This window comes from Pinus tabuliformis, chromosome 9 (assembly GCF_031772625.1).
Source record: "Pinus tabuliformis cultivar Carrire ecotype Pingquan chromosome 9, CPIR1, whole genome shotgun sequence".
NCBI classification, from domain to species: domain Eukaryota; kingdom Viridiplantae; phylum Streptophyta; class Pinopsida; order Pinales; family Pinaceae; genus Pinus; species Pinus tabuliformis.
In genome coordinates, this window is record NC_142307.1 from 352,130,418 (window position 1) to 352,155,766 (window position 25,349).

A 25,349-nucleotide genomic window follows, 5' to 3' on the forward strand; every position below is an offset into this window, starting at 1 on the left:
TTTGTTCAATGATATTTGTTCCCAAGTTTTGAAAACCATATTGGAAATATCTTGATCTTGTTCTTTAACATCTTCACATTTACTGTGATCGTGATTCTATCCTTCTGACTCATATGCAATCACTATTTCTTTCATGAATTGACTAAAATATTTCAACTCCATCAAGCATTGTTGTCATTATTTTAGGTGTGGAACATCTGAGGCTCTTCATTTGTGAGTTGAATTGTAAATTTCACCTTAGGTTACAATTTTCATTATGCAAATAGGATATATTTAATGGATCTACAACTATTGTGAAAGTGGTACAACTCTCCCAACATTCTTCTTCACAATATATGGAGGCATTGTTGGGAGAAACTAGTCACCCATGCAAAAAAGAGAAACCCATCAATTTGATTGTGGTGACCATATTTGAGATAGAAAAGTAATCACTATTAACATGATATTAGTGTTCCTACATTTGTGCTAGTTGGAAATGAATTGCCCAAAAAAAATCCATTTACAAACGAAGAAATATTATTATTATTATTTTTTTAATGTTAGAATGACAGTTTATAATTTTAGGAATTTGTGAAGGATTAACAAGGAAAAAAACAAAAGAGAAAGGAGAGAGAAGATTGTTGGCTTTTAACCAAGTCAAAAAGTGAGGATGAATAGAACTATTATTTTGTAAATAAATTTTGATGAAAGTTAGTCTCAAAAGTTTGGTTAAAGTAAGTTGAAGGTACTAGTGAAGGTGATGGATTTTTCAACTAATTGAAGGTGTCAAAGGAATTTAAAGGCTTGAATGTTAAAGAAAATCTAGGAATATGGAAATTTTAGGAATATCTTTGTAGAACTTTATTGTATAACCTTGTGGTTACATGAAAAGCATCATAATAAAATCACATTTTTAGTTCGCTTACACATACTAGACCACCATATAATGGACCAAGGGGTTCTAAAGATAGTTTTTATTGTGTATAATTACGTAATATTTTTCATGTGTGACACTTTATCTTGTGCCTATCCCTAGAGGTGAAGTGAGACAATCATTGTCTTAAAAAATAAATACACTATAATCACAGTTTAGGGTGTATGACCAAAATTGCCCAATAAATTTTGATGTAGCATGTGATACAAATAAAGTATTGATAAAATTTGATGCAATTAATGTCACCTAATACATAATATGGATGAGCAATGCATCTTGTAATACAAAAGACCTAATTGATATGAAATCTTCTAGTCAATCCATGAAATAAATAATGATTATAGATTAGTTTAGAGGACAAAATTATGATAGAAGTAACTTTGAAAATGTAAAATAACAACATCAAGAGATTTCCAAGTGATCTATTTTTGTATGATTAGTTTTGTTGTGCTAATAACAATTACAGATTTCTGAACATATGCTTGCTTATTGCTTCTTGTTTTGGGGTTTCCTTAGTTGTTTGTGCATGTAAACAGGTAAATTTCCTTAAGTTCAAAATGACATTCATGATAAAAATAGCTTCAGACACAAATACTGAACAACAGACATTCAAAGTACAATAAACCATAAAAGAGACACTTTAACAAAGTGTTTTGATGAAGGAGTTCACCCCTCCTGGGTTACATCTCCTTGGTCCAGCTTCCATGGCTTGGGCCTCTGTATTAGCTCAATGTGGAAAAAAATATGTTTTATGAAGCTCTATGGCTCCTGATAACTACACCAATGTGTTCAAAATGTCCAAATTAGCCAAGAACACCTCTTCCTGAGCTCAATTTGGTCGAAAATTGCCTTCTCTATGACTTAGACAAATTTTTCCTACAATTTCTCCTTTTATTCTGGAATATCTCCAGTTAGCCCCACTAAATCTAGAGGTAGGCCCGAATTTGGGGGCACCACCAAATCCTTCACTAGATTAAACTCGGAGTTAACTGGTTGTTAAATTGCACTTAATTAATTTTTAATCCCTGATTAGTGCAAACCTTAACCGTTATATCTGGCGGTTTTGATGGGTTGTTCACATGCAATGTTAATATCGCATTAACTATTGGAGTTGGAGCCATCGAAGTGCTGATTATTTGATTTTGTAGTGGTCACGTTCACATGCTGTATGTTAAACCATCACAGAGTTAGTTTGCATAGCCGACGGATAAACCGCAAGGGTTTGCAACGTTGCGTTCACTTGCGGAAACAAAAAACCATCACAGAGTGGTGTGGTTAACTGACCGATGGGTTAATTGTAGCCATTGTGGTTAACGTATTTTCATTCACATGGGGGAGGGTTGGCCTGCGGGAAAGCCTTCCCCTAACTTCCCAACTCTACACCGCTTGACTTTAAATATATGCGGAGATTATACATGGTAAGAACCACGGTGGTAGCGGAGAGGGTTAAGGTATGTGGACGGTAGGACGGAGGTCGCAGGTTCGACCTCGACCTCCACCATAATTGTAGGTTTTAACCCTGTACATAAATTGCCTTCATGCGAATTCTAAAACATAGAAAATAAACAATTCGAGAGCATAACACATAAAACACATATACATAGAGATTTTCCCCTGGATCCCAAAACCAGGACTACTAGCTTGATTTTTCATTATTATTCCTTTCAATATTACAATACATATCTATACATGCCGAAGCATCCAATACCATGGACCAAAAACCATTGCGTCCAAAACCATGTGCGAAAATCATGCACAAAACCATAGGTAGGTCTGCCCAACCTAACATAGGGTCCAAAACCAAAATTTTATGGTACCCACCCCTATGACTCCCCTTGCTACGCAATCGGCGCAATGAAGGAGCCCCCCTCTAACCCCCCGGTTAACTAGGTCAGATAGTCGTGGAAAGAATATAACACAACCCAACAATAATATTTTGCTGCATTATGTCGACTATAAAGGCCTTTGGGAGATGCCACGTGGCAGCCTCCAGGCTTGCCACATGGAATTATTCCATTGGTCCATGAATAAACCAATAAGAATGCACCATCACACCACCTGTACAACCCAATCAAATGATGCCACTTGTCCTCCTATGATTTTTTGTTGACCACCGTTGACCATGCCTAGTCACCTATCACATCAATAGTATGGACAATTGACATTGCAATGACTAGGAATTTCTTTTTTTCAAATTTCGCTTGTTCAAAAAAGCGATCAGAAAACAATAAATTTCTCATACAAACTAGATTTTTCGATGAAATGAGTTGCTTTAGGATCATTTTTCCAAGTCAAACGTGTTCATTTAGGTTTCGAGCCATTCTAGAACTTTTATTTTCTGGCTAAATACTAAGCACCTCATCATTCCTCTCCACTAGAAGCCTTTTGGACCCGAAAAGATACTATCAACTATTCAGTAGGTAAGGGTACAAATCCCTTACCTTCTCGGTCTGCAACCATTTGGCTTGAGAAGGATTTTGTCCCTTGAGTCCTACTCTAAGGTATTCGACATCCCCTCTCTTTGAAGTCATTGTTCTTTTGTAAAATATGAGATCTTGCTAAAGTTCATCAAGATATTCTGGTGAGAAATCATCCATTGATGGCAATTGAATATGCTCTCCTTGATCATCAATCAAAGGAGGCTCAAACAATCTCAAATTCTCAACATTAATAACAGAGTATATTTTCACATAAGGATGCAAATCAAGCTTAAATGCATTATTACCAATCTTTTCCAGAATTTTAGAAGGACCATAATGGATTGGTTTAAGCTTTTCACCTTCCCCCTGAAGTCTCCCTTTGTTAATATATAACCAAACTTTGTCGCCAACTTCAAATTTATGATCAACCCATTGTTTGTCATGCCTTGCCTTGTAGCTGCTTTGACTTCTCTCAATTTCTTCCTACACTGTATGATGTATCAACTGAATTTTCTCTATGAACTTCCTTGCCTTATCAATGTCACTGTGACCTTCGATGGTGACATCTTTCTCAAAGATGAATTCCATTGGTGATCATGGAAAGTACCCATAACATGCCTCAAATGGCAATGTGTTTGTGGAAGAATGTTTTTCCCCGATGCATGCATGTTGTATGTAATGCAACTATTCATCCCACAACTTAGGATGTTTAATGAAATATCCTCTAAGAAGATGAATAACTATTCGATTGACCACCTAAGTTTGTCCATTGGTTTGTGGATGAAAGGTTGTGCTCTTCTCCAACTTTGTGTTGATCATGTCCCACAAATTTGACCAAAAATTCCCATCAAATCAAGAATCTTGATCACTTACAATAGAAGTAGGAAGACCAAATTGAACCCAAATGTTTCAGAAGAAAATATGAGATGTTTGTTCAGCTATAATTTTCTTATTACATGGTTTTAGAATGCACATCTTGCTAAACCTATCTACAAATACATACAAGTAATCATGAAATTTCCTTGATAATGGAAGACCTCCTACAAAATCCATTGAGATACTCTCCCATGGACGTGAAGGTACTAGAAGTGGAGTGTATAAACCAAGTTTCCTATTGCTAGGCTTACTTGTAGAAAATAAATAACATCCTCTTATGAAGTGATAAATATTATCTGATATGTGTGGCCAATAACAATACCTTTGAAGATTTGCTACCATCTTGCCTACACCAAAGTGTCTAGCAATCGGTGAAGTGTGTGCCTCCCTTATGATACTATTTCTTTCTCCCTGTGGAATACATAACTTTCCCAAGTGATACAAAAAACTGTTATGTAAATGATAATCCAACTCTTCAATTTGATTTCCTTGACTCAAACTTACACATACTTCTTGAAAATCACTATCATTTGCATATTTTTCTATGTGACTTTCATGCAAAATAGAATTATGTTTGAGTATAATAGATGAATTTACAATAGGCCTTGAAAGCACACCAGCTACCTTATTGTAGATTCCATTTGTATACCTAATAACCAAATGAAATTGTTATAGAAAACTCATCCATCTGAAATGTCGCGACTGCTGCAACTTTGACTGTGACTATAAGTACTGCAATGGTTGATGGTCGGTATGGATGACGGTTTCCTTCCCCATCAAATAGTGCTTCCATTTCTTAACACTTTGTACCAATGCATAAAGTTATTTGTCATATGTGAGATAGTTAGTTACAAATCCATTAAATATTTTAGAATGAAACGAAATCGGCTTACCATGTTGCAATAAAACTACTCCCATGGCATAATCGCTTGCATCTGTTTGAATCTCGAATGGTTGTCTAAGATCCGGAAGTGCCAATATCAGTGTTGAACTTATCTTTTGCTTCAAAGAATCAAATTCTTTTTGTTGTACATCTCCCCAATGGAAGACTTTCTTGACACTTGTCAATTCATGTAATGGAGTTGCAATGGAAGAAAAATTAGCAATAATATTTCTCCAATATTGTGCTGCCCCTAAAAATCTTCTTACCTCTGTAATTGTATTGGGCTTGGGCCAATTCATAATGACCTCAACCTTAGAGGGGTCGATATTCAGCTCACCTTCTCCAACAATGTGTCCCAAATACACTAAATAAGTCTTACCAAATTCACACTTTGACATCTTTAAAAACAATTGTTCTTTTCTCAAGACATGAAGTACTTTGTTTACATGCATGACATGTTCATCTCTTGACTTGCTGAATATAAGTAGGCAATGAAAAAATCATCTAAAAATGGTCTCAATACATCATTCATTACCCTCATGTAAGTACTTGCAACATTTGTAAGACCAAAAGGCACTGTTAGCACCTAAATCTGCCTTAGGTTGAAGAAGGCAAAAATTAGGGTAACCAAAAACCACGCTCAGTCTCGTAGCTAGCCCTACGAGAGCAGGAGAGGGCTCTCTCCGAGTCACACTCAGCGAATGGATAGGAAAAATAGTCTGAGATGACTTACAATATGATGCTTACCTTAGGCTAGTAAGTGAAAAAGGATTTTGGAAAAGATTTTTGAAAGTGACTGAACTTCTGAGATGTATATGGGACTGGCGCTTAGCAAAGAACAGAGAATTGAGAATGAAAGCACGGATTATTCCGTGAGGCAAGGTAGGCGGGAAGTGCAACAATTTTAACTTAAGGTGACGCGGAATGGAAAGATCGCTGAAGATAGTGAAAAGGGCATGGTCGCATGAATCCTTTCCAACAGAAGAGTAACATTGCACATGAAATTTTCCCACAGGCAGAGCAATATAAATTGAATTCTACCTAATCTCACTTAGAAAATTTCACTAAAATGAAACATGGAATGAATTATGAAACATAAAAAGATACATATGGAACATAAGAACACATTTGCTACACTCACAACCACAAGAATCTCATGAAACAGAGCCGCTGCCTTTCATTAAACTCTCTGTCAAAAATACACAGTGCAGAAACATAGTTTCTTTCCCACAGTTTCTCAGAAGTTACAAGCCAGCCAACCCTTTGCAAATGAAATACATACAATATATAGAAAGTGTAGAGAAGAGATAAAATGCCCAGGGGTTGGGCAGTTACTCAAATCATTTCGAAATGGAGATGGAGAGCCAACCATCAGCTACAGGTGCAGCGCTCTCAAGCATGACATTTGGCTTTGATGACCCTTTGCATTCTTCGCCACTTGGATAGATGCCCACTTGGAGAGAAAACTATTTAAAAGCTACCTTTGGTGCCAAAAAACCGAAGAGTGGATGACCGGGCCCACTTGGAGAAGTTGTGACCCAAAATTTCGCGAAACAGGAGCAAACTGGGCAAAATTTCCTCTGTGCGCCGTGCGCTTTTCTCCGTGCGTCGCGCTACTTTGGGGCCTGTTTTGGGGAACTTGCAAGTGTCCAAAATGTGCCCAAGTGGGCTTGTTGGAAAGCTTGGCCTGTATACTTTCTAGCTCCACTAGAATTTCTAAATTTGGTGCTCATTTTCCCCTCCAAATCTTCATTCTCCCAAGACTACTTTCTGTGTGTCCAAAATGCGGCAGAGAGGCCATTTTTGGGTGTTTTTTGACCTTTAGGAGACCCAAAACTTATCAAAATTTCTAGCCTGGACACCAGTAGACGTATTTATCGATATTGAATCCAAAAATGCAAGCCTTTCCTTAATCTGAGCTCTAGAATTTTAGCGCCGCACAGGGTGCGTGGCGCACAGGGAGAAAATTCCTGTTTTTTGCCCAAAAAATTTCCTTGTGACCAAAATTTGCCCAAATTTTTTGAGATTTGGGCTGGAAGTTCTCTATGGGATGCCTTGCTGAGCCAAGGAAGCCTGAGCCAAGATTCTGAGCCTATCTTGCTCTTTTGCCCTTTTTTCCCTTTTTGTGGCTTTCCTCAGTTTTGCTTTCAAACTCCTTATTCGGGCTCTCAAACTCAAGTTCCGTGCCCTATAATGACGAGCCATATGTCTAAGCAGTGTGTTGTCTTTGTCGGCCTTGTTCAACATGTTGTCTAGGTGCATGTTGACTCTCTCGAGAATAGACTCACGATCATCCATAACCTGTCGCTCTAATGAAGTGAATTCAATCCTCCTCTGCTGGGCAGTTAGGCGATCCTCATGGATGTTCTGCAGCTCCATGATCACATGCTGGTCTTCCAGCTATTTGTTCTTCTACTCCAAATACCTGATGTTCACGTGTCAAGGAGTGAATCTATGTCTCTTGCTCCTGGAAGATCTCTTTTAGCTGTGCATTTTGTGGACGTGTATCTGTATCATCATCATCACGAAGGAGAATGAGTCTGGTCTTTCGTTCACCTGGTGGCACACCTGAAGGCCCCTCCTCATGCTTGGGCTTCTTTCCCTTGTCCTATACCTGTACCTGTATTTCCGATGTAGGAAGCGAGGCCCCTTCCACCCCGGGTGGAGATAACACTCGCTTTGCTGCTGCAAACAAAGGCTTGGTGCCTTTCGGATAGCCTCTCTGATATGTGATGGAAAATGGCACCACAATGGTCTAATGGTGCTCATGCTGATGAAAAGGACCACCTATCTCATGCTTTGCCTCTGCTACTACCTGTGGAGCGTTGAAGAAGTCACGGGAGATAAAGTCCTCCCAAGCAATGCCCTGCAATCCCAACTGATGGTCCACCAAAATCTGGATAAGAGCAAAGTGATATACGTTGTTGAGCTGCTGCCGAGGGGTCTTGTGCTGCATGAACTTTCTCATCCTCTCTATGTTCCCGCAAATGAAAAATTGGAGGTTCATCATACACACCCTGGTAAAGTGCATGAGCAACTTGATGTGATAGGCATAAAGGCGAGAAAACCTCCCCTCAAAACTGAAGTATTTCATGATCAATCACATGAGCGGAGCATAATCATCTCTCAGAAACCTGAATGGGAAAACTCTAGTGAGATGACTCAAACAACTGGCCTTAATGTAAGGCTCATAAAGTTCCCTCTCCACCTTCATCTTCTTGTGCCACTGTTCTCCAACATTCGGTATGCCTGTTGCCACTGATATGGTTTAGGGTGTCAATGTGAAAGTGACCCCTGCCAAGATAGACTGAGCTCCCTGTAGGTGAAGTGAAAAAAGACGGGCCAACTCATGATGAATTTTGACATTTGCCACCCTCTGACAAAATTCGAAACATGCTAAGTACTGGAAACAAGACATAGCAAGAGGGCAGGCCTGCAACTCAGTGAGGGTGTTTGGTTCATCCCTGACATGTCTGCCACTCCTAGGTCTCCGGGGAGCCTATTCTCCTGAAGCTGTATCACTGTGAGTTTCCCCCTCATAATCTGATGAAATTTCCGATGCCATTACTGCTGTTTGTACCCTGAATTTCTTTGCTGCCCTCTGAACCCACTGAACTGATAGATGCTCTGCAAATCTGTCACCAAGGGGACAATAAAATAGGGAGTATCAGGAGGGGAATGATGAAATAGGGATAGGGGTTTAGAGGGGAAATTTATCAAGGATTTGGGAGTGTTTGGGGTGTGGTTTTGATGAGGTAGGGTTAAGAACATTTGAGCTATAGGAGTAAAGGGGACAAAGGGATATGTTTACAATGCAGCTAGGGTGACTATTAGGAAAACTTGCCCCAGGAGAATTTAGCAGTTAGAGATAGGATAGGAGCATATTTAATAATCAAGTTACTGTAGCAAAACCCTAGTTCTTTGTCCCTCTTTGTGTCATTTTTTGTTTGCTTAATAAAAATTTCCTTTTGATTTCATGGCCATCAAAACATGTTTTTTCTTTGAGTTTAGGATCAGTGGTGAAAATATTTATGGGCATTTTGCTATGATGAGAGCCAATTTACAAAAATTTGGGAGATTTGGTGCTTTTTTAGGCTCACAGGCCTATGCGCCACGCGCTTTGCCCAGTGCACCGCGCGCTGGGTATGCGTTGAACCAGTGTATTGTTAACACTGTGGCCAGGCTCCCAGTGCGCCGCGTGCCCTGAGTGCGCCGCGCCACATTGTGTGTGCGCCGCGCGCGGTCAAATGACACCATTTTTGCTTGCAAAACAGGGGAGGGGGTTTTAAGGAGGTTTTAGGGTGTTTTCTTTAGGAATCATGATGGAATGGAGGTGAAAATGATGCGGAGTGAGGGGACAAGGGGAGGGGAGCAAAACCTTGGTGATATCAATGCAAACTTGCAACCCCATCCATTGTTTTACTTGGTGAATTTTTATGGTTGGCCATTGTGCTTTGGATATCATTCAACCTCTTCACAAATAGCATATTCTTGACAAAAATTTGATGGGCGGGGATGTCACAAGGCCTACCTGTCGATGTGATCGCTTTTCCCAACTGTTGAAGTGTTTTGGCACCGTTTTTGGGCCGTTGGACTGTGTGCGCCGCGCGCTCTTCCCAGTGCGCCGCGCGCCTTATATGCGTCGCGCCTGTGTATTCGTTCAACGGCGGGCTGGCTGTGTATGCGTCACGTGCGGTGAGTGCGCCGCGCTCCTGCCTGTGTGCACCGTGCTTCCCAAATCACCTCCCAACTCACTCAAACGCTCACCAATCTCACTCTCCCACCTTCTGCAATGTCTTTCCAAGTCTTCAATGGCACAATGGCTTTGCTTTGGGCCACAATATGTATTTATAGGCTTGAGAGAAACTGGTTTGATTTTTTCCTCTTTAAAAAACCCACTTTCTAATGTTGAGTTTTGCACCTTTTTATTGACTTTTAAACACTCTGCTTTTCCATTTTTTCTTCGAAATTGTGGCTCTCTTGATGAAATTTTTGGCATTTCTTTGCGGGGACTATGTGACTGGGCCTCTGGCTTTGAAATCCATGACTGCATCTGAAAATGTCAACTGTCGATTTTTTTTTGGAAAATTTTGCTATAAATGGCACTGTTTGACTTTTCTTCAAAACAAAGTTTTGAAGAAGAGTCGATGTCTCTTGCGGTGATGATGAAGCTTTTTGCACTGTAGGTGTATAAGATCTCCCTCTGGCCTGCATGAATTTGTTCTGGGCGTGTTTTCAGAGACCAAACTGATGAATTTCTAGATCCAAACCATAAAAAATGACTCTGTCCTGTAACAGGACCAGACCTTGACTATCATAAATTTGATTGATTTTGGACCAAGACCTGAACCAGCAGAGGCCCAACATGAGGGGAAATGAGTAGCATTACTTTTTTCCGTTAGATCATGACATGTCCCTAGCGAAATGCAGCTGAGTGGATGAAGCGGGACACCTAAAATTGAAATGCACAAAGAGCTTTGATCTCTGACGGAGGGCTGACCAGACCGACTCTAACAGGCACAACAAGCCACTCAAACAATCTCTGTTTAGTTTTAAATGCAGTTTTCCAAATGTCTTCTTTAGCTATCCTAACTTGATGATAACCACTTTATAAGTCTAACTTAGTGAAATAGTTTTCATACCTCAATTGATCAAGCAAATCATCAATTCTTGGGAGTGGATAACGACTCCTTACCATGATTTTGTTCAGAACACGAAAATCCACACACATGCACCAAGTTCCATCCTTCTTCAGCACCAAGACAATGGGCGAACCACATGGCGAAGTAGATGGGCGTATGATACCTTTGTTCAATAATTATTGAATTTGTTATTTTATTTCCAATCTCTCCATAATAGACATGCGATACATGCCAATGTTTGGAAGTGGAACATCCTGATGCAACTGAATCTCATGTTGAATTCCCATCTTGGGAGGTAACCCTTTTGGTTCCTGAAACATCTTGCCATGCTTTCTTACCACATCAAACAAATTAGACTTAAATTTATCATCAAAGCCTTCAAAAGATTCATAATCAATATAATTATTTTTCCTGATCATGAGAAGCACAAAATTTTTACTTGCATTTACTAGTCTCTTAATCTGCCCTGCATTAACCAAAGAAATGTTTAGCTTTTTGTGATGGGATCTCACAATGTACTTTGCCCCATTACTGAGCAATATGTATTTGTTTTCATGGTGATAAAATACTGCTTTTTTATCATACAAATAAGGACTAACCAAAATGATTGCTGATATGTCAAGTGGAACTACATCTAACTCAACTTCATCAATGAAATTTTCAATAATGGCGAACTTGAATAAAAACTTCCTTGTAACTTGTAAGTTTGCATTGTTAACTATCCAACCCAATGGATATGGCTTATATTGAGGTATAGTTTCAAGGTTTAGTTTTTTAACCAAGTCTTCTGAAATCAATTTTGATTGTGATCCACTATCAAATAATACATCAATATTTGTATGATTTTAAATCACTCTTACATGAAACAACTCTATTCTTGACTCTTCATTTGGAGTGTTGTTTCGACTATGTGATGAACTAGTGCTTGCAACAATTTCTTTTCATTTTGTAACCATGACTAAAATCTTGGTCTCATCACTAGAATCTAAACCAAGGTCATGTTGTGTGGTAACGGTCATCTTTTATTTTCCCTTATTGTTTTGTTTCTTAGGCCTTAATTTGGGATCAATTTCTAGCAGTGGGATTCATCATGCCCCTCTTTGGAATAGTGTTTGCATGTGATTTTCTCCCCTTATTTCTTCACCCTTCTCTTTCTCCTTTCCCTTCCATTTTCACCCTTCTCTTTCTCCTTTCCCTTTAATAGATTCCTCTTACTACCCTCTTCTTGAATGTTCTTTCATCTAGATTAAAGGTGTGTGGCTTGCACACATACCTCATTTAAGTTGTTTGGATTGAACATAAGGATGGTATGTTTCAAATAGGAATGTAAACCCCCAATATATTTCAAAAATGTATCTGGGGAATCCAAATTCACTCCTAATAACAAAGCCCTTTTCCTAAACTCCTATGTATAATCTTGGACTGTTTGGCCTTTAAGATACCTAAAATTCTGCTAACTCATAATGGCTATTTGCATATAGGTTAAAGGATAAAACTATCTTTTAATGGCAGAAACAAATTCAACCCAAGTAATGGATATTTTACAATGGATTCTCATTTCCTCTTGAGTCTTTGCTTCCCACAAAACTAGTGCAACTCCTTCTAGCCTCAGTGAAGCCAACTAGATTTTTATGTTGTCTTCTTAAAGGTTGTGAATTGTGCAGTATACCTCCAACTGTCGAATCCAATTTTCCAACTTTTCTACATTCACCTCTCCATTGTACATGGGAAGTTCGAATTTTATGTCCAATTTAAGTAATGAAGTCTTTCCTTTTGGGGTTTTTGAATGAGTATGGGTAGTTTCAGTGGTGGTAGTGGAAGATGATGCTGTGTGAGATGATGAATATGATGAGGGTGGTGGAGATGGAGGTGGATTTCGACCATTCCATTAGAAATCCTTCTTCTCATAATTTTTATCCTATGAGCTCCTTCTCCATGTGGAGGCTTAGAACTCTCTCCAACCATTCTACTATTCCTCTCTTCATAGAGGACTTTAACCATCTTAGTTAAAGTGAAGAAATATTTCTTGATTCTTCCTCTTTTGAAGAAGGACATTCAAGCTCTCTTTCTCCAAACATAATGGCCGTGGATTCAGGCTCAGAAATTGGTACTGCTTGTACCTCTTCAATCTTAGTTGAAGTAAAAACTTGAGGAGTTTCAAGTGCAGCTAGAATTGGAACTTTGGGTAGTGGATATTGTTGCCTTGTGGCTCTCCTTCTTCTGAGCATTACCTTAGGAGTTGCAACCAATAGCTTCCCCTCTCCTTTTTGTAACTTTAACCTTGTAAGCATCACAATTTTGAAACAATTAAAATGCTAATTTCATAAACTCAAGCAATCAAGAAATTCAACCTTTGCTCTAATACCAAATTGATCTGTTTTTGTATGATTAGTTTTGTTGTGTTAATAAAAATTATAGATTTATAAACATATGCTTGCTTACTACTTCTTATACTAGGGTTTCCTTAGTTGTTTGTGCATGTAGACAAGTAAATTTACTTATGTTTAAAATGAAATTCATGAGAAAAATAGCTTCAAACACAAATACTGAATGACATACATTCAAATTACAACAAACCATCAAAGAGACAATTTAACACAATGTTTTGATGAAGGAGTTCACCCCTCCTCGACTACATCTCCTTGGTCCAACATAAATGGTTTGGGCCTCTATATTATCTCAATGTGGAAAAAATGGTGTTTTACAAATCTCTATGGCTCCTGATACCTACACCAATGTGTTCAAAATTTCCAAATTAGCCAAAAACACCTCTTCCTAAGCTCAATTTGGTCGAAAATTTCTTCTCTATGACTCAGATAGTCTTTTCCTACAATTTCTCCTCTAACTCTGGAATATCTCCAGTTAGCCCCGCTAAATCTGGAGGGAGGCCCAAATTTGGGGGCACTGCCAAATCCTCTGCCATATTAAACTCGAAGTTAACTGGTTGTTAAACTATGCTTAATTAATTTTTAAACCCAGATTAGCGCAAACTTTAACCGCTATTTGGAGTAAGAGCCATCGGAGTGCTGACCGTTTGATGTTGTGGTGATCACGTTCACATGTCATATTTTAAACCGTTGCAGAGTTGGTTTGGATAGTTGTCGGATAAACTGCAAGGGTTTGAAACGTTGCGTTCACATGCAAAAACAACAAACCATCACAAAGTGGTGTTAGTAACTGACCGCTACGCTAACTGCCAACACCACACTGCTTGACTTTAAATATATGGGGAGATTATATATGGTAAGAACCACGGTGGTAGCGGAGACTGTTAAGGTATGTGGATGGTAAGCCAGAGGTCATGGGTTTGATCTCGACCTCCACCATAATATTTTTCTCCATTGTGTCAACTGTAAAGGCCTTTGGGAAATGCCATGTGGTGGCCTCCAGGCTTTCCACGTGACATTCTTCCATTGGTCCATACATAAACCAATAAGAATGCGCCATCACAGCACTTGTACAACATAATCAAACAATGCCACTTGTCGTCCTATGATTTTTTGTTGACCACCGTTGACCATGCCTAATCACTCACCATGGTAGTAGTATGGACTGCTCACTGTGCAGTGACTGGGCAGTTTTTCTTGCAAATTTCGCCTATTTAGCAAGATTAGAACACAATAACCTTCTCATACGAACTCGGTTTTCGACGAAACGAGTTCCGCTAGGATTGTTTTTTCGAGACGGACATGGTTGTTTAGGTTTTGAGCCATTCTGAGAGCTTTTATTTTTGAGCTAAATACTGAGCCCCTGATCACCAAGATAGTTTTCAACCATTTGGAAAAATATCATTCAACCAAAATCAACATGGATTGGGATACACCAAACAAAACTTGTAGAAAAAATGCCTCGATGACATGTTTGAAGTAGAAAAACCCTAAGATCAAGAGCTCGTATACGAAATGTTATGTATCTAGATCAAAATAACATAGAAACATGAGAAAAAATATATCAATGACTAGATAATAAGCCACTTCGAGGGGGAAACCTCCCTCTACATGAAATGAATGAAAATAACTTTGATGATTCAAATGGAAAAACTTCCTTGACATATATAAAAGTCTAAAGGGTCAAAATATAATTAGGGCCTACATAAAAATAATAATCTAAGGGCACAACAATAACAATATGGGGGCTAAACCAATATTATAGGGACCTAACAAGTGTACCCCAATCCATGTCTTATTTTGTTCTATGATATTTGTTCCCAAGGTTTGATAACCATCCTAGAAAGCTCTTGATGTTGTTCTTTAACATCTTCACATCTATTGGTATCATGGTTCTATCCTTTAAATCATCTGCAATCACTATTTCTTTCATGATTTGACTAGAATATTTCATCTAGATTAGGCCTTGATGTCATTATTTTAGACGTGGAACATCTAGCACTCTTCATTTGAGAATTAAATTCTGAATTTGACCTTAGGTTACAATGTGTATTATGGAATTAGGATATATTTAGTGGAGCTACAACTATTGAGAAAGTGGTACAACTTTCATTGCATTCTTCTTCATAACATAGGGAGGCATTGTTGGGAGAAGCTAGTCACCCATGCAAAAAAGAGAAACCCATCAATTTGATTGTGGTGACCATATTTGAGATAGAAAAATCAACATTATTAACATGAGATTAGTGTTCTTGCATTTGTGCTAGCTGGAAATAAACACCCACAAAATAATCCTTTTACAAATGAAGGTATTCTTTTATTTTTTGTCAAAATGATGGTTTATAATTTTAGGAATTTTGAAGGATTAAAAGGGAAAAAAACAAAAGAAAAAGAAAAGAAAAGGAGAGAGAATGTTGTTATCTTTTTATCAAATCAAAAAGTGAGGATGAAGAGACATATTATTTTGTAAATAAATTTGGATGAAAGTTAGTCTCAAAAGTTTTGTTAAAGTAAGTCGAAGGTACCACAGGAGGTGATGGATTTTTAAATTTATTGAAGGTGTTAGAGAAATTTAAAGGTTTGAAAGTTAAATAAAATCTTGGAATATGAAAATTTTAAGAATATCTGTGTAGAAATTTATCGTATAACATTTTCGTTAAACAACATCATAATAAAATCGTATTTTTAGTTTGCTTACACATCCTAGACCACCATAGAATGGAATAAGGGGGTCTAAGGATAGTTTTTATTGTGTGAAATTATGTAGTATTTTTCATGTGTGACACTTTATCTTGTGCCTATCCTTGGAGCTAAAGTCAATCAATCAATGTCTTCAAAAGGAAATTCATTGTAATCACAGTTTAGGGGGCATGATCAAAATTACCCAACACCCTAAGGTGAAATAAAATCAAACAAGAGTGACAATTATGTAGGTAAGCGTGAAAAATAAATATAAAAATCGAAAAGAATGAGATGAAAGAGGTAATCAAGCAACTGAGTACAAGCGAGTGTATGAAAAAGTTAGTAGATGAAGAAAGGATTTACAAAATGCAATCAAGAAATAGAGGATTTACACGAGTATAATAACGAAATGCAAGATCGAATTAAATTACTTGAGAAAAACTTACACAAAAAATAGATAATAATTTATTAAATGGATGATACATTATAGTCAATGAATAATCTTCAATGTGGTCTAGATATGAAGGATCAATTGATTGTTGCACTTTCAATAAAATTGAGGAAAAAGAAAGATCAACTTGATGATATGCTTGATGCAAAGAATATAACAAAGATTGATCCAATTTGTGACATGGAAGATCTCATCCAAATAATAAATGCAGTTTGTGATATAGATGAACTCATGCAACAAGTGATGAAAATTGTGATAGAATGGAGCTACTAGAGAAAATTGATGCAACATGTGATATTGGGAAAATTATCTAAAATTTTGATGTAGCGTGTGATGGAGATAAAGTAGTGATAAAATTTGATGTAATTTATGACACTAAGACATAATATAGATGATCAAGGCATCTTGTGATACACAAGACCTAATGGATATGAAATCTTCTAGTTAATCTATGAAATAAATAGTGATTACATATGAGTTTAAAGGACAAAATGATGATAACAATAACTTTGAAAATGTAATAACAACATCAAGAGATTTCAAAGATATATTTTCAAACATTGGGACAAATATCATTTAACAAAAAGAGCGACATGGATTGGGATACACCAAAGAAGACAATTTTCATATTCTAGATTACTTCAAACCAATTCAATTTTTGAGTGCAATATTTCTTTAAAAAGTTAAGAGTATTAATAACAAGTTCCAACATTGTCGACGATATGCTCACATGAAGAGTCATTGTTTTGATCTCCATACTTGCCTTCATTGTGGGAAGACAAGCTGCTTCTTAGGAAAATGTTGAAAGTAGAAGTAGGCTAAGAAGACACTTGATTATGGATGGAAATTTTCTTGGAGATGGAATCAAGAAGTGAAGTAACTATATCATTCTTGGAATCTGGTCAAAACACAAGTAAAGAAACAAGAACAAAAAAAGAGAGATAAAGATGGTACTTTTCACACCTAAATGGGGGGAGGGGGGGCACAATGATAAAAGAAACTCTCCTACACCTTTAAGGGTGGGTGGGGGAAGTAAATTAATGAATAAAAACCACCATATTCTTCAAGGTAAATTGGTTAGTCGTCATCCAAAAACCATCGCACCATTCAAAATAAACTAGTTAGTGGTAAACCATAAACCACTAGTTTCTATGGAAGATGGTAAATGATAAATTGGAAAAACCACCACCTAAAGAGTCCAAAGCCCTAGCTTAGATCCTTTCAAGAATGAACTATTGAAAAAAAATTCACCCTGATCTTGATAAGGGGGAATATTGTATATCAAGCCTCAAGTTTCAAAGTTTTATTAGCCAATTTTCAATCAACATTTAGTTAGCAATTGGGAATTACAACATAGAAACAAGCTTCCTGAACATAAAATGTACAATTATTTCAATCATTCAATGGAATTGTTTAGACATAGTAGTTGTTTAGTTTCAAATATTTAAATATTGGCAATTTTTCAAGAAAATCTTCAACAAAGCTTAGTTTAGTAGTTTCATATTGAAGATGACAAAAGTTATTGATAGATGTGTTGTACAATTATTCATACTTGTGATTGAAAGGGGGAATGTTAAAATGTGAGTCACTAGACAATCACAAAGTACAAGGCCATGTTTCCATTAATTGTAATCTTTATCTTGATGAGGTGTTGTTAAGATCAACTTATGATTTGTGAGTAAGGTCTAGATCTAGCTCTAGGAGATCTTTGAGGTCAAATTGATGTATTATAAATTCATATATTGCAATTAATACAATGCAATAGAATGACATTAAGCTTTTTATGCCACTTTGTCTTGTCTTAGTGTTACTAATGTGAATGATTTATTGCAGTTTAGATCTAGTACCTTAACCATTATAGCAGTGATTTCAGCTTTATAGTTGGTTGATGCTAAAATCTATATGTTTTATACAAGGCATCTAGTTCTCATTGTTATTTAGGTAGGTTTTTTTTAGCCTTACTTCCTCAATATAACTTTTTATCCCTACTTGGGATCCTCTCCAACTAAGGTTGTTGGGAGGATTTCTCCATCATCCCTAATCTACCCCTCTCATCTTGTTTTCTCATTTTATGTTTCCTTATCTCCTTGAGTGTTGTCTTGTATGGCTTTCCCAATCCATATCTTTGTATCCAATTGGATGGTGAGCCTTGTTTCTTTGTGTCTTCATTTCTCTATAATTCGATCTTCCTCCCTTTTTTCTCCATTCCAGTCCTCGTCCCACTACATCCTATCTCCTCTCACAGACATTATGGATGATGTGGAGGAAGGGAGCCCCATTTTTCAAAGGCTCAAGTCAATGTTGAAGCCTTTGGTACATGTTATTGGGAGCACAAATTCTTTGCAGCAAGGGAGGAAATAATAGTGGAAGGAAATGATGCTAGGATGCAAAGGAATTTCATATGAGATGCAAAAGTGGAGGAAAATATTATTCACTAGATATCAAACCAAAAAACACTAGCTCAAAGCAAACCCAATATATGAAAACCATTGGTCACTATCATGGACAATCATGGTCGAAAGAAATCAGGAAAAACAAGAAATCCTCCTTAGTATTGCTCTTTTGTTGCTACAATTAATAATATTGGACAACAGAATGAACATCCTAGCTAAAAATGTTACAAGCTTGGACTTTCCTATCATTGATGAAGAGGATGTTGATCATATAGCTATTCAAGTGGACTCCCCAAAAGCAACAAAGTGATCGACCCAGCTAAAAAAATTATAGGTTTGGACTTTCCTAACAATGATGAAGAAGATGTTGATCATCCCAAAAAGCATATTAAGTAAAAAAAAACCTTTTTTTTTTCCTTTATATCAAAAGAAGTCATTCACTATTTTTATTAGCTCCACTACTAAGCTATTAAGTAGATTTCTTATTATTTGCTTTATATAACTCTTTCATTATATTGATTTTGACAAAAACATTCTATATCTATATTGTTAATATGATTCCAAAATAAAAAACCAATAATTACAAATATATATATATATTTTCCTTAAAATAATACAAGCTGATACCTAATTTACCCCAAAAAAAAATCATTTAATTTAATTTTATAATATAATTAAATATGTAATTTCATAAAATTAAACAAATCGTTTCACCTGTAAAAATGGAGGTTTCGAACGTTGTGAGTAACCTCCCACCCATTATCCAAAACAAATAAAACTAAAATAATCAAATTAACCAATTAAACTAAAATTAAACAATTAACTAATTTAAAAAGATATGATACTAAAAAAATCCATGTCACAATATGGGAAGATTTTTTCAAAAACAGTAATCTTCCAAAATTTATGTTTTAAGCAAATCCTAAATCCGTATCCCATTCGATTGTCTAATCTGACCCAATATCACTTTCGTAAGGGAATCTAGATTTTTAACTGCGGATTGAGGTTAAAAAATCTACCTGAAGCCCAACACCAGTAATAAGTGCAAGCCGAATTTCTTTTTTCTCCCAGATATCGCCATATCGAAATTTTCTATGTTGTGCCTTCTCATCTTAAACCGATTGCCTACGATTGCCTAAGTGCAAGAGCTTCAGCTGCGGCCTCCTGATCATCCGGATAGATCTTGTCTAGAACCTTCAGGGCTTCCTCTTCTCGTTCCTGCAATGTATATATGAGATGGAAATCTGTCAAGTCAGATATAATTTTGTAGTGAATTTATTTGGATTATAATTTATTGCGAATTTATTTTATTGTGATTTTAAATTTTAAGAATATTTTGAAATCCGATAAGCTATATTATTTTATAGTAAAATTATGTGGATCGAGTGAGCATAAAGTAAATATTTATATATATATTTTTTTCGGCCGGGGAATAGCTAGGGTTACAGGCTTTTGCAGAGGTTGTTCTCCATGGAAGGACGCAAAGAAGGGAGTTCCACTCCCTCTTACAAGGAGGCTGTGGCCAAGAGGGGTAAAAAACCAATAGAAAATGATAGAGATCCTTCAGAAGGAAGGAAAAGGAACAGTGAAGAGGAGTAAAATGGTGCTAAATCAAGGGAGAATAATAGCACTAAAGAAAATGGGGAAGAAGACAAAGAATAGGGAACAAAAGACAAAGCACAAAAGGGACCATGTAAACCCAAAACTGCAATCACACCCAGAGTAGTTTTAAATGATCTCGCTCTACAGGCGCACAGGGATCACATGCAGACATATGCAATCATTTGTAAACTCATGGGTTTATGGCTCATTGAAAAAGCTTTACAAATGTGGATTAAATACCACTGGAAACCAAAAGGAAGCATAGACCTACATCTTGGGTCAAAAGGATTCTTCACTGTGGTCTTTGAAAATATTGAAGATAAGGATAGAGTGTTTGAAGGAGGGTCCTACTTTTATGCAGCAACAAGCCTCTATATGCGACTAGGGATTATGAATTTTGTCCCAGAACGGGAGACTTTTACCTCAGTCCCGGTTTGGGCAAGACTCTACTCTCTACCTCTTGATTACTGGCAAACAGAATCCTTATCTGCCATAGGAAACAAGTTAGGGCATTTTGTCAAAGCTTCTGAGGCCACTAGAAGGGGAAAATATACTTCATTTGCAAGAATATGTGTGGAGATGGATCTCTCTAAAGCTCTACTAGATGAGGTAATCTTGGAAGTGTTTGAAGAAGAATGGGTGCAAACAGTAGATTATGAACATATTCCATTCAGATGTTGCAAATGCCATGAGCATGGGCACCTATTCAGAAGCTGCCCTCTCAGTAAAATAGAGAACAAGAGTAAAGCTAACACAATGAAAGATACTGAAATCTTTCACAAAGTGGTACATAAAGGAAAAGGAGGCAAAAGGGGGCCAAAGCTACATCAAACAGAAGGGCAACAGGCCAATTAGAACAGGTTCCAAGTACTAGAAGAAGAAGAAGTGATAACAAAAGCAGATCAGGGAAAGAGAGGATGTCCAATGGAGGAGGAGAAAGAAGAAGACGGTGTACAAACACAAGATATTAATAAATAGAAAGAAACTATGATGAGTGATATAGAACTAGAGATGGACCAAGAAATGACCCAAAGTGAGATGGAAATGGAGGACCACGAATTACGGAAGATTCTTGATAAAGAGAACCTAGACCTGGAAGGATTCTTGAAACAACGAACCAGGGAGGGGGTAGACTCGTTACCTCCAGAAGAGTTCAATAGAGTCCAACAACTTTTTATATGGAAAAATCAAACCAAAGGGTTGGAGAAGCAAAGAAACAATGAAAGGCAGGGCAGTGAAGGTGTGAAAACTATGAAAACCACACCAGGATTAGCACCCAAAAACCCAGGAAAGAAAAGAGGCAGGAAAAAGCAGAACGATCTATTGATGGAATGTGGAAAGCTAATGATAGATTCAGGTAAGATGAAAGACCTAACCAGCTACTCTTTTAAAAGTATTTAATAATGAAGTTCATTTCTTGGAATATCAAGGGTCTAGGCTGTAAAAGAAAACAAAGATTACTTAGTAATAGAATGAAACAAGGAGCTCCGGATGTGATCTTCATCTAGGAAACTAAATGTTCCATTCAAAAAATAAAATAAATTCATAGAAAATGGCTCAATCGATTTGAGTTTCTGGAAGTCAAAGCAGAGAATACAACAAGAGGCATACTCACTCTTTGGAACCCCCAACAAATTGGCATAATAGATGTTGAAGCATCTAGGAATTATTTATCAGTGGTCATTCAGCCTATGGGAGATAAGGAAACCTGCCTAGTCACGAATGTGTATGGCCCCCAAAGAATGGATGATAAACTCAGGTTTCTAGATTCTCTGGAGGATCTCAGAGATAGATATGCATGAATACCATGGATCTTCGGGAGTGATTTCAACATGATCAAATCACTTTCGGAGAAAAAATGGGGAACCAGAATTCTAAGCAAAGACTCTTTGGCATTTCAAACTTTTATAGATAATATGAAGCTAGTGGACATTGTAACAAGTAATGGTCTCTTTACTTGGAACAATAAAAGAGGAGGAGAGTCTCAGGTGGCCTCAAAATTAGATAGATTCATAATCTCAGAGGACCTTATGCTCATTGACAAGGAAATGATAGTAAGAGTTCTCCCCTTTGGAGGCTCAGATCATTGGCTGGTTCAACTGGAGGTTTAGGGCATTGGTACCCCCAGGAATAGACCTTTTAGATTTGAGAATATCTAGCTCTCCCACCCAGATTTCTTTAGCAACATTGCCAACTAGTGATTAGAAGATTTGAATATTCAGGGCACAAGAATGTTCCTTCTTAATAAAAGACTAGAACACATCAAGTTCGGGCTCAAAGATTGGAACAAGAATGAATATGGCATTATTTTTGAAGAAAAAAATCTGTTGAAGGTAAAATGCAAGAACTCAACCAAGCCCTTATCACGGATGGCTTTGATAAAGTCAAAAGTGATCAAGTTACCAAATATCATCAAGATTGGGAGAATTTATGTAAACAAGAGGAAATATTTTGGAGACAAAAATCTAGAGTTCAATGGCTAAAAGAAGGAGAGCGTAACACTAGATTTTTCCATAGATCCACTATGGCGAATAGAGCTCATAACAGGATTTCTTCGATCAAGGATGAGGGAGGTAATCTTCTCAATTCTCATGAAGAAATAGAAGTTGTGCTAGTTCAGCACTTTCGAGGTATAGCAAAGGAAACCTGTTCAGATAGAGAACAATCCATCAGAGAATTAACAAGACATATACCTAGGCTGGTGTCTAGAGAGGACAATTTCAACCTTAATAGGCTAGTGATTGAAGATGAGGTTAGTGAGGTCCTCAAAGAAATTTAGAATGGTAAGGCACCAGGGCCGGATGGTTTAAATGTAGATTTCTTTAAAGCTTGCTGGAATATAGTCAAACAGGATATTCTGAATGTAATAGAAGATTCCAGGATGAATAGAACTATTTTGAAGGTGCTCAATACCTCCTTTATCTTCCTGATTCCTAAACAGAACTTGGCTCAAACTCCTAACAGGTTTAGACCCATAACTTTGTGCAATGTGGTTTACAAGATAATATCCGAGGTTGTGGCAAATAGAACCAAACCTCTTCTTCCTACCCTAGTTTCTTTGGAACAATCTAGATATGTGGAAGGTAGACAAATTCTCAATAATCTCATTCAAACACATGAGGTGGTGCACTCTCTGAAAAATAATAGGAAGGTTGGAATGATCATGCAATTGGACATAGCCAAAGCTTATGATAAGCTGAATTGGACCTATATCAGGAAAGTTCTTATTGCTTTTGGGTTTGATCACAACTGGGTTAGATGGGTCATGGCCCTCATTACTTCTTCCAGTTTTTCAATTTTGGTTAATGGTTCTCCCTTGGAGACTTTTATTCCTTCAAGAGGCCTCAGGTAGGGAGACCCACTCTCTCCCTTTCTCTTCATCCTCATGATGGAAGGACTGGGTTGATCTATCAAGCATGCAAAAGAAGTTGGTAAGATCAAAGGTCTCCAACTTTTAGATAATGGACAGGCTTTAACTCATCAACAATTTGTTGATGGTACCATGCTACAGGGAATCCCCACGATCAAAGAAGCTCTTGCGTATAAGCAAATCCTGAGTGAATTTGCCATGACTTTAGGTATGGAGGTTAATCTCTCCAAATCTAATATTTTTTCTTTAATACTAATATTGCTATTCAAAAGAATATCTCTAGAATTATGGGCTTTCAAAGGGAAATCCTCCCATCAAAATATTTGGGAGTTCCTCTAACTGCTAAACCTTTACATAAGATCATCTGGGAGTCGATGATTAATAAGTTGCAAGATAAAATCAGGAAATGGACTATTAGATCTTTAAACTTCGCTGGTAGGTTGGTGCTTACAAAGGTTGTCCTTCAATCAATCCCAGTCTTCATGCTATTAGCTCTCTCAACACCAAAAGGAGTCTTGCAACAATTCAAAACCATACAAAGAGACTTTCTTTGGGGCAAGGGGGAGGAGAGAAATAAATGGGCCTTGGTAGCCTAGGAAAAAATCTGTAAACCTAAAAACCATGGGGGTCTTGGATTAGATGATCCTGAGATTCTAAGTAAGGTTTTAGGGGCAAAATTATGGTGGCACTGGGTAAAAAACCCAAAGGCTCAGTGGGCTATTATTTGGAAAGAAAAATATGCTAGCACTTGGCAGAATAACGATCACTTATGGATGACTGGAAATATAAAGGGCTCACACATTTGGAATAAGGCCTGGGAGAATAGGGGCTTAGTACAAAAAAAGCAACTTCTGGGAAATAAGAGAGGGAGATTTAGCATTATTCTGGGAGGATAAATGGCAACAAGAACCAATACTATTAAAAGAGGACTTGGGGGACCTCAAGAAAGAGACAGACACCCAAGGATTATCTAAGGTAAAAGATTTTTGGGATCATACTAACAGTGCAGGAAAGTGGAGAACTTGGAGAAACATAGATTGCAGGGATGATAGCCCCTTGAAAACAAAAGCAGAGGCACTTATGAAAAGGTTGGAACAAAGGAAGATTTTAGTGACAGGGGGGCAGGACCAACTTAGATGGGGCAACAATAATGAGGGCACCTTTAATCTTAAGGAAGCAAAAGGCATTCTCCTTGAGCTGGATTCCCATGTTCCGGATAGGATCTGGCAGAACCTATGGAGGCATCAAGGGTGGATGAAGATTAAACTCTTCATGTGGCTGGTTCATCATAAGAAAATTTTGACTTGGGATAATATTAGGAAGAGGGGTGTTTTGGGGCCTTCCAGATGCCAGCTCTGTGAAGCCTAAGAGGAGACAATGGAAAATCTTCTAAATATTTGCATTTTCACCTCCAGGTTGTGGGATACATTTGCCAATATTTTCCAACAGATTGATAGGGACAAAGGGAGTATCATTAATACCCTAAACAATTGGAGACGAAACTTTTCTGATTATGAATTTCTTGGCTCTTCTTGGGCTCTAACGCCAAGCTTCATTATATGGAATGTTTGGAAAGAAAGGAATAAGAGAATCTTCAAAAATGAAAAGAGTCCCTCCCATCACCTGTTTGAGTTGATCTTAAAATAGCCGAAGGAGATGGTTGGCACCACAGTGCGTAATCCCTCTAAGAGTCCACCCTCAGAAACTGAAATGAGAATTCTCAGTCAGCT

General features: G+C 37.4%; 1 pseudogene across 1 annotated transcript in view; it reads right to left on the reverse strand.

The window, feature by feature from the left end:
• The window catches only part of LOC149148661 (putative inositol transporter 2), a 162,092-nt pseudogene that overhangs the window by 113,090 nt on the left and 23,653 nt on the right, over positions 1-25,349 (reverse strand). Inside the window, exons 4-5 of the transcript XR_016263200.1 lie at positions 19,783-19,865; positions 19,667-19,739 (exon numbers count right to left, since the gene is read on the reverse strand). The product of XR_016263200.1 is annotated as a putative inositol transporter 2 (transcript). The remainder of the gene's footprint in view (positions 1-19,666; positions 19,740-19,782; positions 19,866-25,349) is intronic.